Source organism: Phaenicophaeus curvirostris, chromosome 13 (assembly GCF_032191515.1).
Source record: "Phaenicophaeus curvirostris isolate KB17595 chromosome 13, BPBGC_Pcur_1.0, whole genome shotgun sequence".
Lineage (NCBI taxonomy): Eukaryota > Metazoa > Chordata > Aves > Cuculiformes > Cuculidae > Phaenicophaeus > Phaenicophaeus curvirostris.
This window is the reverse complement of record NC_091404.1, coordinates 15,980,856-15,994,900: the sequence shown is the minus strand read 5'-3', so window position 1 is coordinate 15,994,900 and position 14,045 is coordinate 15,980,856. Positions and strand designations below refer to the sequence as shown.

Below are 14,045 nucleotides of genomic sequence, written 5' to 3'. Positions count from 1 at the left end.
AAATGGCATTATTATTCACTAATAGCCTCAGCTCACCATGTTGTCTTTTGGTTAGTTAGCAGCTATTCTGCAAGTCACAGAACACGAAAGAGGAACATATGTTTAAGCAGTAGCCAACTTCTGACCTGTAAAAAAAAAACCAAAAACCTAGAGGGTTTTCTCAGAGCAATCCCTACCATTAGCTGGGATTTATTGGACGGGAACATGTCAGCACTGAGAGGGGACATCCATCCTACATCCCTCAAGGCAGCTGCTGTTTCTCACATGGTTTTCTGGAGAGAAGGATGCAGAGGATATTTGTGCTGCCTCTCTAACCCTAGCACGGCAGCTGCCACAGGGTCAAAGCAGGAGGAGCAAGGGTTTTGTGGAGGTAAAAGAGAGGAAACTTGATGCGGTGCCCAAAAACCAAGACACAGCATTTCCAGATCTAAATGGCTACCCTTTTCAGAGCATTTAAATGACAAGAATTCGTACATCTCATTAAAAGTCAAAGGGACTTAATAATAACATTTTTGCTGCTTTGTTGTTCTTTTCTAGAGGTTAGGGATCGGGTTTGTTTCATTTTGTTTCTCTAAGGTTACTTGCTCACCTGCTTTTCTTTTTGGATATTGTACGATTCTGTTATTTACTGCTCAAGCAATCCCAGGAACTGCTCTACTGACATTTCACGGTATTTAGTATTGACCAAACACTACATGATAAATCTTTATAATACTCCAGAGAGACCATCAAGGGAGCAGTTACAAATATATACATTGCAGCATGTTGTGTTCTGGGTTAAATGAAATATAAAATCACATCACCAGCCTGGGCACTAATGGCTCTATCAGTATTCCATCACACCCCAGCTGCAGGTACGGTGGTTGCCATTAAGACATCAACATTTGTCGATAGCTGCAGATGGCAACTGATGGATCATTCTTTCTCTCAGTACGTGGGGAAGAGAATGGGAACCGTGGTAACGTCAGCATCTTGCCCCATCCACTGGTCAAACCTCACAGGGAGTGGTGAGCACCTAGACAGATGGACAGACAGACACAGTGGCACAGACGCTGCCAGGATCACACGCTGCCATCCTGCGTGGTAGGCTCTCTGCTCCAGGAGACAGAGCATTGTCGAGCTCTCAGAAAGTTGGGGATTTGTTTTGAGTTTTGGATAATTTATAGCCAAGTTGATTTCACCATCATTAGCTTTTCTACGGTCAAACAAGGTTTAATTTTCTTTGGAAGATGCAGACGTGTGTACAGCTAGATAATACCTTGTTTATTTTACTGACTAATTCATCACTTAAAGTGCAGGACTATAGGTTGAGAGACCAAGACTTATGCACAGTCCCATACCCCTAAATCAGGCCAATAAAAGTTAAATTCACACTGTTTGCAAGCACTTTATGCAGATGGAAAATGTCACCTTGTCTGAAATACTTTATGGCACAATGCTGAAGCAAAAAGAAATCCCACAGTGAGAGATTAAAAAGCTTCACTAATGCTTAGCTGGGAGGCACACGACTCTGTGCTGCCTCCTTCCCATGCGATGGGGAGGTTTTTCCAGGAAGCAGCATCTGGCTGGTTCTCTGGCTGCGTACAGCACGGTTCCACGAGCTCCAGTGCCCTGACACCTGCCTAGGCATTATTGCACCCAGTTTTGAGCAGTGCTGAGCAGGGTGGCTGCAGGGGACCTGGTCAGCCCCATCGATGAGGAGCATGTTGGCTGCTGGGCAAGCTGCCAGGGCCATTGCATAAACTCAGGTTCTTGTCCCATGTCATGGCTTTAGTTTATCACACAGTTTGTGGGACAAGGGTTTGTAGAAATCTCTGAGGTGAATGCTTATTCCAGGTATATTTTAGCACTTAGTTACCGAGGATCTTCAAGCCACCTCTGTGCTGCCCCCTGCTACCCAAGACAGAGCCAGGACGATGCTACAACCATGGTGGGAAACAAACTTTTGTAAAAGCAGCTTAAGAATTACAGAAAGGACTCTCTAACTTGGCCTGTGGGACATTGCAACAGAGACTCAGCACAGCTATAACCCACCCAGCAAATACTGGGCTGCCCAAAGTGTTCTGTAGCTCTGAAGCAGCCTCATTGCGACCCCAGCCCCAGAGCAGCCAGGTACGTACAGAGCTCAGCTCCCAGCTGCTGGCCCTGCACTTGCTGAATACAAAGACGCTGGGAATCATCATGCATAGACCTGTTAAACTGTGCAGAGTCACACTTACTGAAGCAAAATCAACAGTCTCAAAAACTCAAGTCCCAGGTGGGAGAGAGATAAAATGCGGGTGGATCTGTTGTCCCACCGCTCGCCTGCATTGCCCAGACTTGTCACAGCCACCAAAGCAGAACCAAGGCTGAATTCCACTACAGACTTTGTGAAACATCTCTGAAACATTTCATCCCTCTCCCTGCCAAAAGGCAGGGGGATCGCCTCACTCCCCATTCTTTGGTGGCACAGCCGGCTGTAGGCAGAGCATTAAATGCTCTGAAAGCGTTTTTATAGTGGGGAAGTGGAGGCTCTGCAAACAGCTAATGGGTGTATTTCAATTCTCTATTAATTGCATATTTATTACTCGTCTGCTGCAAGGAAACGTCATGTTACGTTGATTAAAGCTGTGCAAGCTGTACAGTAAATATTTTAAACAAAAAAGGTTTTGATCTCTGTTGCTGTTGGGAAGGGTGAGGGAAGCTGCCATTAGAGTTGCTATAATTAGCAAGCTCCATTGCAGACAGTATTTCCCACAGGCTCTGCAACATGCTTCGTATGTGTCTGCGTGTATTTAGACAGAATATTATTTTACGTATACGTTACCTATAAATATTATATATATATATTAGATATATCTTGCATGTTAGGAAAAAGAGAAAAGCAGGAAGCCTATCCTTCCTCATATCTCACAGACAAAAAAGATAACATACTTAAAAAGCAGAGAAGAAAATGGGATTTATGTGCACTGGCTGGGGTTTGGGGGAGTTAGGTGACCTGCCTGCTAGCACTGTCTGCCCAGATAACTTGTCTGATTAATTAAGCCCGTGCCTGTACACACTTCTGTTTCTAACTGCCAACTCTCTGCACACACATATGCTTTTAGTCTCCTTCACTTGATGATATCAGTAATGGACTGTAGGGATGGGGAGATTTCACTGGGCAAGCTTTTCTGCATGTCACCCAGACGTGGGGCAGAGATGACCAGTCACAGCCATCCTGAGCTTCAACTCCTGACCATCTGTGTGAAGTCATCAACATATCCCAACAACAGTCACATCAGAGGAAAAAACAGCCCATATTTCTGACACACTGAATCATCTTCATCTCTTGTTCAGCTCCCTCTCACCTTCCATACAAGAGGCTGTAAAAAAACAAAAGTACATGACCAGCAGAAGTTTTGCTCCTACGTTCACCTCAAAAGCACACAGGTGTCAGTTTGGTCCCAGCTCTGCTCTCCCCATCCTACAGCGGCAGCGAGGTCTTCAGCCCCAGCCCTGGACCCTCTGCCCACTCCTTTTGTACTGGCTGAGGGCAGCTCCCTCTACTCCCAGCTCTTCACCCCTCAACATTTGACATGAATAAGAGGAGACACCAGTCATATGCAGCCAAACATCCATGGATACCTGCCACAGGACAGGACAAGCTAAAATGATGCTAATACAGAAGAGACAGCTCCAAATAATAAACCTGATAATTTGCAGCTCAGCAAAGTCACCAGAAAACCAGACGGGTCTCACTGGGGAGGCTCAGCCCTGGGGCTGAAAGGCCAGCTCTAACACGAAGTAGTGCTAAGCTTTGGTAAACCTCTCCAGGGTCAATACGCCCTCCAGGGCGCAAATTCATTACTATCTTCAAATCTGCTTTCTGTAATCCCTAAACCAGAGAACAGCGGCTGGAGGAAGGCTCCCAAACACACTGCATGGAAGGCAATGCACCCACCCCTCAATGAGCGGGACCATCAGAGGTGCCCAGGGCAGTGGCCAAGCCAACCTTCAGCTTTTAGATTAAGTTAATATAACATAGGCATGCAAAAACAAAGTGATTCGTTTTATTGCATGGCCCAAGCACAGCCATTGTGCTCCTTGTTCCCATATTGTTTTCCCAGAGTTCGTAGCTGCTATAGACAAACCAATGGGCAATTTTCAGGAGCAAAATTTGTTGTTGTCAAGTCTTTGGAGTTTATTAAGCTGCAGTATTTGACTTGGCTCATTTCCGACACCGGCTCCCTCTTGGAACTGTGTGATTGCAGGGGATGCAGCGGTTAATAACAGTAAAACAAATTTCAGTCTCTTATTATTGTACAAGAAGGCTTAGAAATGTGAACCTTCAAAGGCAAAAAATGCAGAAAGCAAAACCAGAAATTATTCAGGATTTATTTTTTCAACAGGGGTTTTTGAAACCCATTTTAAAATTCAAGGGACCTTACATCTGATTTTTGAAACAAAAGTTGGCAATGCTAAAACTAAATGAGCCGTATTTACATCCCACTGATTTCTGTGAATGAAAGGGTGGTGGGGGTGGGGGGTACATGACTCCATTTGGCAAGTCCCAGTGCAGAGAAAAGGAATTAAATAAACAAAGCAGGAACAGAGTACTTTCAAAAAGAATCAAACAGCATGGACCATTAATGTTTTAAGAGATAGGAGCTGTATGTGAGCCAACCATCCCCAAGATATTTATTCCCTATCTTTAAAATAGGGAATTGCATTAGAACAGGTAGAGTCTTTCAAAGCAGGGAAAAATTTTAAGGGCACTCACTATACTTTAAAGAAGACTTCAAAAACCATCTCCAGCGCTGAGCTGGATAAGTTGGAGAGATTTGTAGGTTATAGCAAGGGAGAGTGATGGGAATATACAAGGAGCAAGCTGGTTATTGTAGTAAACAAACCTCCCCCAAACAAGCAGTGAGTGCTTCGGCTCAGGAACAAATGGTTTCACATCTAGAAATATGTTTTAAAGCGAGACAAGGTGCTGGGTAAACACCAGCCAGGAGCTATAAACTATTGTTATAGAAGGTGAAAGCCAGGTAGCCTTGGCCATCAGGTTGCTGAGGAAGAGCATGGCTAAATACTCCGTTCTTCGTAGACTGAGATGTAGCCTTGAGGAAGCTAACCCCCGAAGGCTTTGAAATTAAAAATGATGAAAAAGCAGAAGTTTTCATTACAAAGAAGGACAGCATAACACAGCTATAGAGGCAGAGCTTCAAACAGTGCTGCTTTAAATCTGCAACAAAGCCAGCAACTGCACGGGAAGAAAGCGAATCTGCGCTTCTATTCATCCTGCACCATCAAGGGCAACACGCAGCTCGCCTTTCTGTGTACCCCGGCTGGTTTGTAAGAATGAACTATTTTATCTCAAGGAAAAAGACATTATCATTAATTGACTTGCATAGTGCTTTTCACTAATGGCTGGGTGCTGTAAAACAGAGATACTGTAATCATGCCGGGAGTTTAAAAATTAGCAAAGATTGCTGGGCTTTATTTCCCCCTGAAAAAAATGTGTAAGAAGTGCCACCCCTTGGGCCACGCCAGCTGGCAGCTCCACCTAGCAAGTGATGGGCAGGCTGGGGAGACCCGGAGTGCCAAGCCCTAACCAGCACCTCCCCAGTGCCTCTCTGCGCTGTCACCTTTGCTCCCCACCTGTGCCTCTGCAGAGCGCTGCGCAGGCAGGTGCAGCATTGCCCTTGCAATCACAGTCCCTGCCTTCTCTCCCAAGCACAGAAACTGTTGCAGAGACTGCAGGAGGTTTCTCTCCCCAGTGCCAGCGTGCTCAGTCTCTTGTGCACCAGCCCTGGTTTCCTGGCTTTCCTGCAGCTCCCCTTCCTGTGTTTGCAGTGACACAGAGCTGACTGTATCACCTGCATCTTCGCAATATTGTCCCCAACCGTGTTAGGTTTTATAATTATTATTAATTTGAAAAGCCATTTGGATCTTCTTTTTCAGGATTTGTTATTATTTACAGCGATAATTATAACAGCATATATAATTATTCTATAATGTATAATAATTAGATAATATGTAGCAATTATCTGGAGGAATATTATTAATATAATAATAATTCCTTAGACTCTGTCAGTTCTCAGTGATGAATCGAGGGGTTCAAAGGGTTTGCATAGTTTGTGGCAGAGTAAAATCAGGGCATCCCTAAGGTGACTGTAACTGAATCTTGCTCCTTGTTAACCTTTACACGAGCCAGCAGAGAGCGTGGCTAAGGTGGTGTGGACCAACATCCTTCCCACCTGACTCAGTGCCCATAACTGGTAGCAGGGCTGGGCTTTAGTGTTTGTGTCAGCCCAGCACTGTTCAATGAAGTTACTTGCACCTCGTGTGCTTTCAGAGGCACCTTTCCTATCTTGAATGAAGGCAAGCATGTTCCCAGATAGCATGAAGGGTCCTTAATGCAATGTAAGATCAGGTCCAGGACACTCCATTACCAAGGAGATGCTTAACTAATGTTCTGCTTGTAGTAGGAGGTCACAAGAGATTTATCTGAAGAGATGCACATAGAAAGAATTAGCAGACAAGCCATTTCACAACCTCTAATACCCTCACCTTCTTAGTTGTTCAGCTGAAATGCCTTAAGGGATACGTTTTACAGGAGCTCAAAAGTGAACTGGAAACTGCTTAGATCACACAACTTATGCATTTTAAATAGCAGTGTAAAATACCATGCTTTACAAAAGCACACTGTTGTACTGAGTAATAAAGACATGCTCTGAGTGGGGAATCTGGGAAAGTTGCAGGAAGTACAATAGAAAAAAAGCACATACAGCAAAACAAATCTGTGACTTACTAAAGTTTATGATTAAAATTTAAAGACTGTTCAAGTTTTATTCCCCATAGCTGCTGCTCCCTGGACAAGAAGAGACAGAGAGAGACTGACCTTGAATAATTAAGCCAGTCTGTGGCACCAGATCAATTGCTGGTATTGGCAGAACTCCACAATCAGGAATTTTGAAATGCAAGTGTCAAAGTGCATGTAACTATGGGGCTTTTGGTGCAAAGCAGCCAATATAAAGGAGAAGAGGTGAAGAGTGAGAGAAAATGGATTGTGGAGTTTTGAGCACAGTCATGAGGGAGGGATGGGAAAAGTTTCCATTTCCTAACTCTAACAGGGCAAAACTTGCAGCTGACAGAAACGCAGCATGCTTTTTTTTTGCTTCTATAACCTTGTAGAAGTCACCTGGAGCAAGCTGAATCTCTTCTGAGTGACTTAAATTCATTACCAGTTCTGGAACAGACTCTGAGCAAGTACCAGTCAACAATTTAATTGAAAATAAACTCTGTAAATCCAGGGAAACATCTCTGATCAGCATCAGTTACTGAACAAACCTGAAAGTGTTTGAATCCAGGTAGACATTGCCAGACGTGGTGGGCATTTTTGCTGCTGCTCCTGCGCTCCCTCAGATGAGATAGCGCTAAGGTGACCCACCAGAATGGGATGTAGTAAATTTTATAAGAGCCAAGGAAGGCTTTATATTAATATCAGCCAAGTAAGACTTTGTATTCATTTCAGGAGCCATGGGAGCTCCTATTTAAATCTCTTCCCAATCCCTTGACCTACAACTGCGTGCGTGGAAGAGCAGCATCAGGCAGATAATCATTGTGTTCCCAATGCAACAGTCCTGGAAGATGCCCTTGATACTTGTGTTGTTCCTAAGGCCCTCTGCCAGACACTTCTCTCCAAAATTCAAGAGCTTTAGGTAGTCTTCCATAGAACAAGCAAGGGATAGCACTCAGAGGATTTTTCATGCACAAAGACCCAGCGTTCCATGCACCCCTGCCCAGTGGGTCTGTCTGGGCATGAGGAAGGTGGTAAGATATTGGCACAGCCCTCACAAGGCACTGGGAACTGTTCTGTTCCTTCTTGCAGAGTAGTCTGTTCGGTGTCTGCCACGGAAGAAAAAAAAAGCACAATACCAAGGGAAGGAAAAAGACATGGCCATTTCACTGCCTATCTCATGGTTTTATAGAACGTTTTGTGGTACCTGTTGTTTTTCAGAAATCTCCTGCCCCAGGTTCCTGTGATGAGATATCTGCTTCACTAGGTTTAGTTTTAGAGCTCATAGTGAGTCAAAATTTTCAGTTTTATCAAGTATAAAGTTATGCTCAAAATTCCAGGAGGAAATCAAAAGCAACCCAAGTATATTAAAAAAAAGAGGATCAACTCTTAAACCAAATTGTTATCTAAAACCTTTTTAATCAATACACAGGCTGGCCATGCTGTAGTGATCTGAAACCTGGCTTAAAGTGTGGGGCAATGAAGAAAGTGTGAATTTGAGCAGCTGCAGGCCAGATGGGCAAGGGAGGAAGGAGGACAATCTCTTCCTCCTGTTCTTCCAACCCATAACCATTCTTTCCAAGCACAGGACGGACCCTGTACCAACTCCAGTGCAAATACAAACGAAGGCAGGAGGCAGTTAGAAGAGCGAGGAGAAGAGATAGAAGAGTTTCTCGAGACTTACAAGGATGGCTGCTACACCATCCCCATGCTACTCCAGCTTTTGCTAATGCTGGCACGTTACAGACCTTGCATTGCCTTTGTTCTCCTCTTTCCATTTCATAGGCTTTTGGTTCATACAGCTTCTACAATAGAGTGAAAGGGAATCAGCAACCCAGGCTCCCCTCCTCGGTGGAAATGCTTTGAAACTTTCAAAGAACCCAACTCTTTCCCCACACCCCTGTGTTAATATGCACCGACTCTGCTCTTGACGCACTCCATTGTAAATGATGTATGAAATGAAATCTCCTCGCACGCCTAATGCAGAGAAGAAAGGCTCTGTAGGCAACGCTACAACATTCCCGTTTGGAGAAAAAGGCAGTGAAACCTCAGACTCCCTATGAACCTTTTTTTAAAGTTGTTACTCTTCAGCATTAGTGTTTCTCCCTTTTATTTTTTTTTTTTTACCAAGAGCGGGGATTTGAATTCAGATTTCACAGAGGAACCCAAAGCACTTACATATATTTCTAAGCTTTTTGCAGTGATTGTGCAACTATCCCCATCCCTCATCAGAGGGAATAGCAGTGGTAAATTCATTAGCCCCACAAAGAAGCAGAGTGAAAAAAAATAGCTTAAAACTTGCAAGAGGGAAGAGGCTGGGTGTGTGGGGAGTAGTGGTGGATGCTATGCTTCATCTGGATTGGAAACCCCCTTCCAGTTTTTTATGAAGCTGCTTCAAAACCCGAACGTGTCAACGGTCTCCAAAGGGAAAAAGGATCAGTGCAGACCGGGAGCTGTTGCAGGAGCAAAGTCTGAAGGTCAGCAGTTTGAAGCAGCAAACACACCATGGGCTGTTTCTAGAGGCGGGGGACCAGATGATGGATTAGTTGAGGGCAAAGGGAAAGTCACTGAAAGGGAGATCAGAGAAGGTGACTAAGACATTGCAGGGGGCACAGAGAGAGTATCTGCTAATGATAAATAGTTATATACTGTTTTTGAAACCCTCAGTACAAGTTTACTCCAGACGGACCTCCCTCAGCAGCCCCTGGGCTCAGCGAGACCCAAGTGGCCTCTGTGTACACCCTCCCAGCTCAGCCCTGTTTCCTTTGGAGCCTCCCCAGAGCTTACTGCCATGCTTTGGCCAAGCAGAGCCCAGCTGGGGAGTAAAGTGGCTGTGCTGGCAAAGGGCAGGAAGGATTAGAGCTTCTCTCCAGTGTCCTTTGGACAGAGTGACTCAGTGGGCTGGTTGCCGCTCTCCCCATATCCCCCAAGATACCTCATCCTCTCCAGCATGACACTGATGCTGTAGAGACAACCAGGCAAAGCAGGAATTAGAGAATTCCAAGCCATGCTGTGTGAAACAAGACACAAGGATCCACCTGCAGCAGGTCCCACCTCTTAGGCTAGCTGACAGTCCCCGGTACTGATGAGCTTTTTTTTTTTCCTCTGGCTGAAGTAACATACTCAGGCACTGACTGCTTTTGTCTCCTCTGCAGCAGGAGTAAAGGAGACCCCGTCCTTTGGACTGACACATTTGGCTCGTGCATCCCGTGCTGCTCCCGCACAGTGTGAGCACTGTGCTGTTTTTCTTGGCCATGCGATGCCTCCTGCACGCTGCCATCACAGCACTGCTGCCATGAGCAGTAAACTCTGCTTAGACCTTATAAAGCTTTAGTAAAGTTCTAGGGATGACATTTTTATAGCTGACAGATGAGCCACCGCTAGCCATCCTTGCTAGACTTTATGTTACTAATGAGTTTTAGGGGCTTTGCTTTCATTTTTCTTTCCCTTTTGTTTGTTCTGAGCAGCAACTTTCAGAATGACAAATCAAAATGCTTCAAGGCAGCAGTTGGAGCTTGAAATTAATAATAAAAGGTAGTTGAGCTGATGTTTGGTTGCAGAGTCATGTGTGTGTTTCATACAACCACAGTACTCCCGAGCAACCTGATTTGCATCCTCATTTCCACAGAGCCAGCGCTGGGCTGGCACATCAATGCTGCCGGGGCAGGCAGGTGAGCAGAAAAGGGTCCCAGGGCTGGAAAGAGTCAAACAGCTCAACAGTAAGTTTCCCTGGCACCACTGGAAGTGGTGGCAAATATGAACAATTTCATAGCGATGAGCTCTCCCTTTCCCAGCTCCATGCTGACCCTGCCACCTGCAATTTGCCTCACCCTGTGTGGCACTGCCTGCTTCTGTGCTGCTAATTACAGGGAGATTGCATCTACCAGCTCCTATAGAACCCACATTTATGGAAATAGCAGGGAAACACTGTTACACCCATAATAAATTTGTCCTTTTTAGATATAGGAAGGTAAAACCTGCATGAGTTAAAATTCTTCCTTAAAAATTCTCAAAAAGCCTAAAAGCTCAAAACCCTTGAATAGACAAGCAGTTCTGGCACGAGTTCAGCTACATTTGACCTCCTTACTCCCCTTATTCATGAAGTTAACAGCAAAAATATCCATGTTTATCTGAGAATGGCACCATTATTTCATAAAGCTGCTTTATTTCCCTTTCTCTTTATGTATTGGAAAAATTCCCCAACATAAACTGAACATTTACTGCAGGCAGATTTTCTTCTCATTGTTCAAGGATAAGATGTGAATGGGAACGGCAGGAGGCCAGCTATTCTCTAGCTATATAAAGTGAAAATGATATTTTAAAGAAGATCAAAACCAGTAGCAAGTATTCAACCACTTCCATGATGTGTCATATTATTTTGGCTGCAGACCGGTGACAGCAACACAGCACATCAACCCTTGTGAGCAAAATGAGACACAACAGTTTTTAATCAAACTCTGCTCAGGGAACATAAACCAGAGGAAAGAGGAGCAAATAATAAAAGCAATTCTCAGGCAGGTTTACTTGAGCTGTGATTAATAATAATAACAATACTAATACTTTGTATTCCCAGACTTTGCCTTATCCTATACTGCTTTTGAAGCACTACCATCTTATTAAAAAAACCCACCCTACTATTCCCCTCCTAGGATTTTGACAGGGAGAAATCTGACAACTAAATAGCAAGGGTGTTCCTAGCTGGATGGCTGGTTCAGTAGCGTCAGGGAAAATTGAACCCCTCTGGTGTCGCTCTGCAGGCTGCTTTTGGTTACCCTTTTGCAAACACATCAAAACAAGCTCATTCAAGAGTTAAACCTTCAGGAAAACACACACAGCATTTCCTGGCTTGCAAATTCCTTTTTCTTTCAGGGCATGGACATATTCATGATGTAGCCATCCTTCCTCCTATTTGGTACCACAGGTGGTAGCTCAAGCAGGATAACTGGAATAAACATCTCGGGAGGCTCAGTCCTGAAAAACGTTAACTATACGGTAGCTGCTCTATCAAGAAGGAGTTTCCTGTTTAAGTCATGCTCATGGCCCTGGGGGCGTTAGTACAAGGTGGGCAGCAGATTCTGGTGGTGATGCATTTGGGGACAGGCACAGTGGTGAGGAACCTGCTCCTGTGCCACCACTGCCCTGTGCTGTCCCCAAGACCCACAGACACCTGGGAGTAGAGCTTTACTGCTTGCAAGTGTTTCTGGCCACCAGAAATCTGATACTGTCAGCCCAAGAGGAGAGAAGATTTGCAAGGCGAAGCAGAGGGGGGTTAACTCAGCACTGCATCCGTCCAAAAGTCTCCAGGAGACTCCTGGAGTGGCACCGAATAGAGCACTAGCAAGGCAGGGATCAGTACCCAAAGAGGAAGAAGACAAATCACTGGAGCAGCAGAGACAGACCCAGAGAGACAGCTTTATAAACAAAGTTTGGGGGGCCCTTCATGTCACACAAGCCTGAAAGGATGCTGCCTTGGAGAGCCACCATTTTATGCTCATAAAATTCACATAGACAAAGCCGTTGAGTACCATACAAGCTCAAGCAGAGCACTCCAAGACTCCCTGCCTGCATATTGCCACTGTCACCTAGAGGGGAGGATTTTCATCTCCCCAAAAGGAGCGGAGCGGTGCAGAGCTCCCTTTGCTCCCAGCAGGTACCCACGTGATGCCATCCGCACACAGGAACATCAGACGTCTCCCACACAGGCGGCTCCGCCGCTAACCTCATGTCAGGCACGTCAAGGCAGATTGAGCCCAGAGGGCACTGTCCAATTATAAAGAAAACCTCAGAAAAGGTTTAGAGTTAGAGAGGGGCACACAACAGCTTTACGTGAAATTGCTCAGCCAAGCCCATAAACTTCACAAACCCCGTTCCATGATAGTCACGCTAATAATAATCATTAATCAGTTATTTAAAGTCATTCGCATGAAAAGCTATGAGTTTGTGGGGGTTTTTTTAGCTAGTATAAATCAACCTTATAGGCAAAAGAATAAATACAGGGAGACAGCTGTACAGATCACACTGTCACACCAATCACTGCTTAAAAGCACACACTGTAAATAGCAGACAAAATTCACCCCCAGTGGAATGCCATTGACTGCATGGGCAGGAGCTGCAGCAGGGATAAATTGGCCTATCAAAAATACATAAAAATTTAGAAACACAATTCAGTGACGTGTGGGAGCGATTTATCACAGCTATGTCAGTTAAAATGACATTACCACTAGTGAACCCATTAAATATTATGGGCTCTGTTAAGATACCAAAGGGGCCAAACAACAAAGGAGGCAGCAGTGGTTGGATGGGGCAGGAGGGAATTTATACAGGGCCACCAGCTACTCACCCAGTCCTGAGCTGAGCCTGGGGACAAACAGTTGTGAGGTGACATCCTTCGCCTGCATCAGCAGCACATGGCCACACGTGTTCCTGGCGTTGCTGGCAGGACTGCAGGGGATTGCACCGGATCCACGTAACAGCAGTGCCAGTGGCTCCTCCATCTCATCTCAAAAGTGGGAGAGTGAAGTCCATCAAAACACAGTGCTTTGGGAACCCAGCATCAGCTCAACCTGCCGATTTCTGCTGCAGCATCCCTGCTCCGTGGCACCATCACAGTGACGTTGCTCTAAGCTGGCTTTCCATTTTCAGCAGCTGCAGTTTTCAAAATGAGCCTTGCAGGGAGTGGGAGGAAGGGAAAGGAAACATCTTTTTTTTTTTTTTTTTTTTTTTGTGAGTCTCATGGTGTTGCCATGATCTCAGACCTTCAGAAAATCATCAGGCTGTCTTGTAGACCACTCATCAGCGGTAGGAGCTGAGCACACGGCAGCGTCTTAAGAGTCAAGTACAATATTTAGCTACAGTCAGAGTCGTTAGGTTCGGTGCATGGGTTTGTCAGGGAGTATTGCAGAGATACTGTGTATCGCAGTATGTATTTAATGACAATAATCAAGTTTTCATGTAGATGGGCTGAGGAATTTTGTCCTAGTCTGGAAGTGTCCAAACTCAGCCGTTCTGCTCAGGGACCTGGATTGGGGCAGTCCTGTGGCTCAGGATGGCTTCACCGACGGTCCAGCCCTGCCAGCCCAGCTGCAGCAAGCAGACGGCTTGGGAGAACACACCCCAGCCAAGGCAGAGCCTGCCAGAGAAGGGGAGCGGTTGGGATGACAGATCCAGCCTGCTGAAGTAAAACAACAAGCAACTGTTTTATTTTGGAAAAAACAAAACCCACAACTTACTAAATTGCCTTACTAGGATTTGATTATTGCAGAAACCAGGGAAGGCAGTGTCA

The 14,045-nt window shown here is 45.2% G+C and overlaps 1 long non-coding RNA gene across 2 annotated transcripts in view; it reads right to left on the bottom strand.

Moving 5' to 3' along the window:
- Positions 1-13,392, bottom strand: part of LOC138726165 (uncharacterized) — a 67,509-nt gene extending 54,117 nt beyond the window's left edge. For both annotated transcript variants that reach the window (XR_011338376.1, XR_011338375.1), the window contains exon 1: positions 13,104-13,392. This is a non-coding gene — a long non-coding RNA (uncharacterized lncRNA). The remainder of the gene's footprint in view (positions 1-13,103) is intronic.
- Positions 13,393-14,045: the final 653 nt, after the last annotated feature.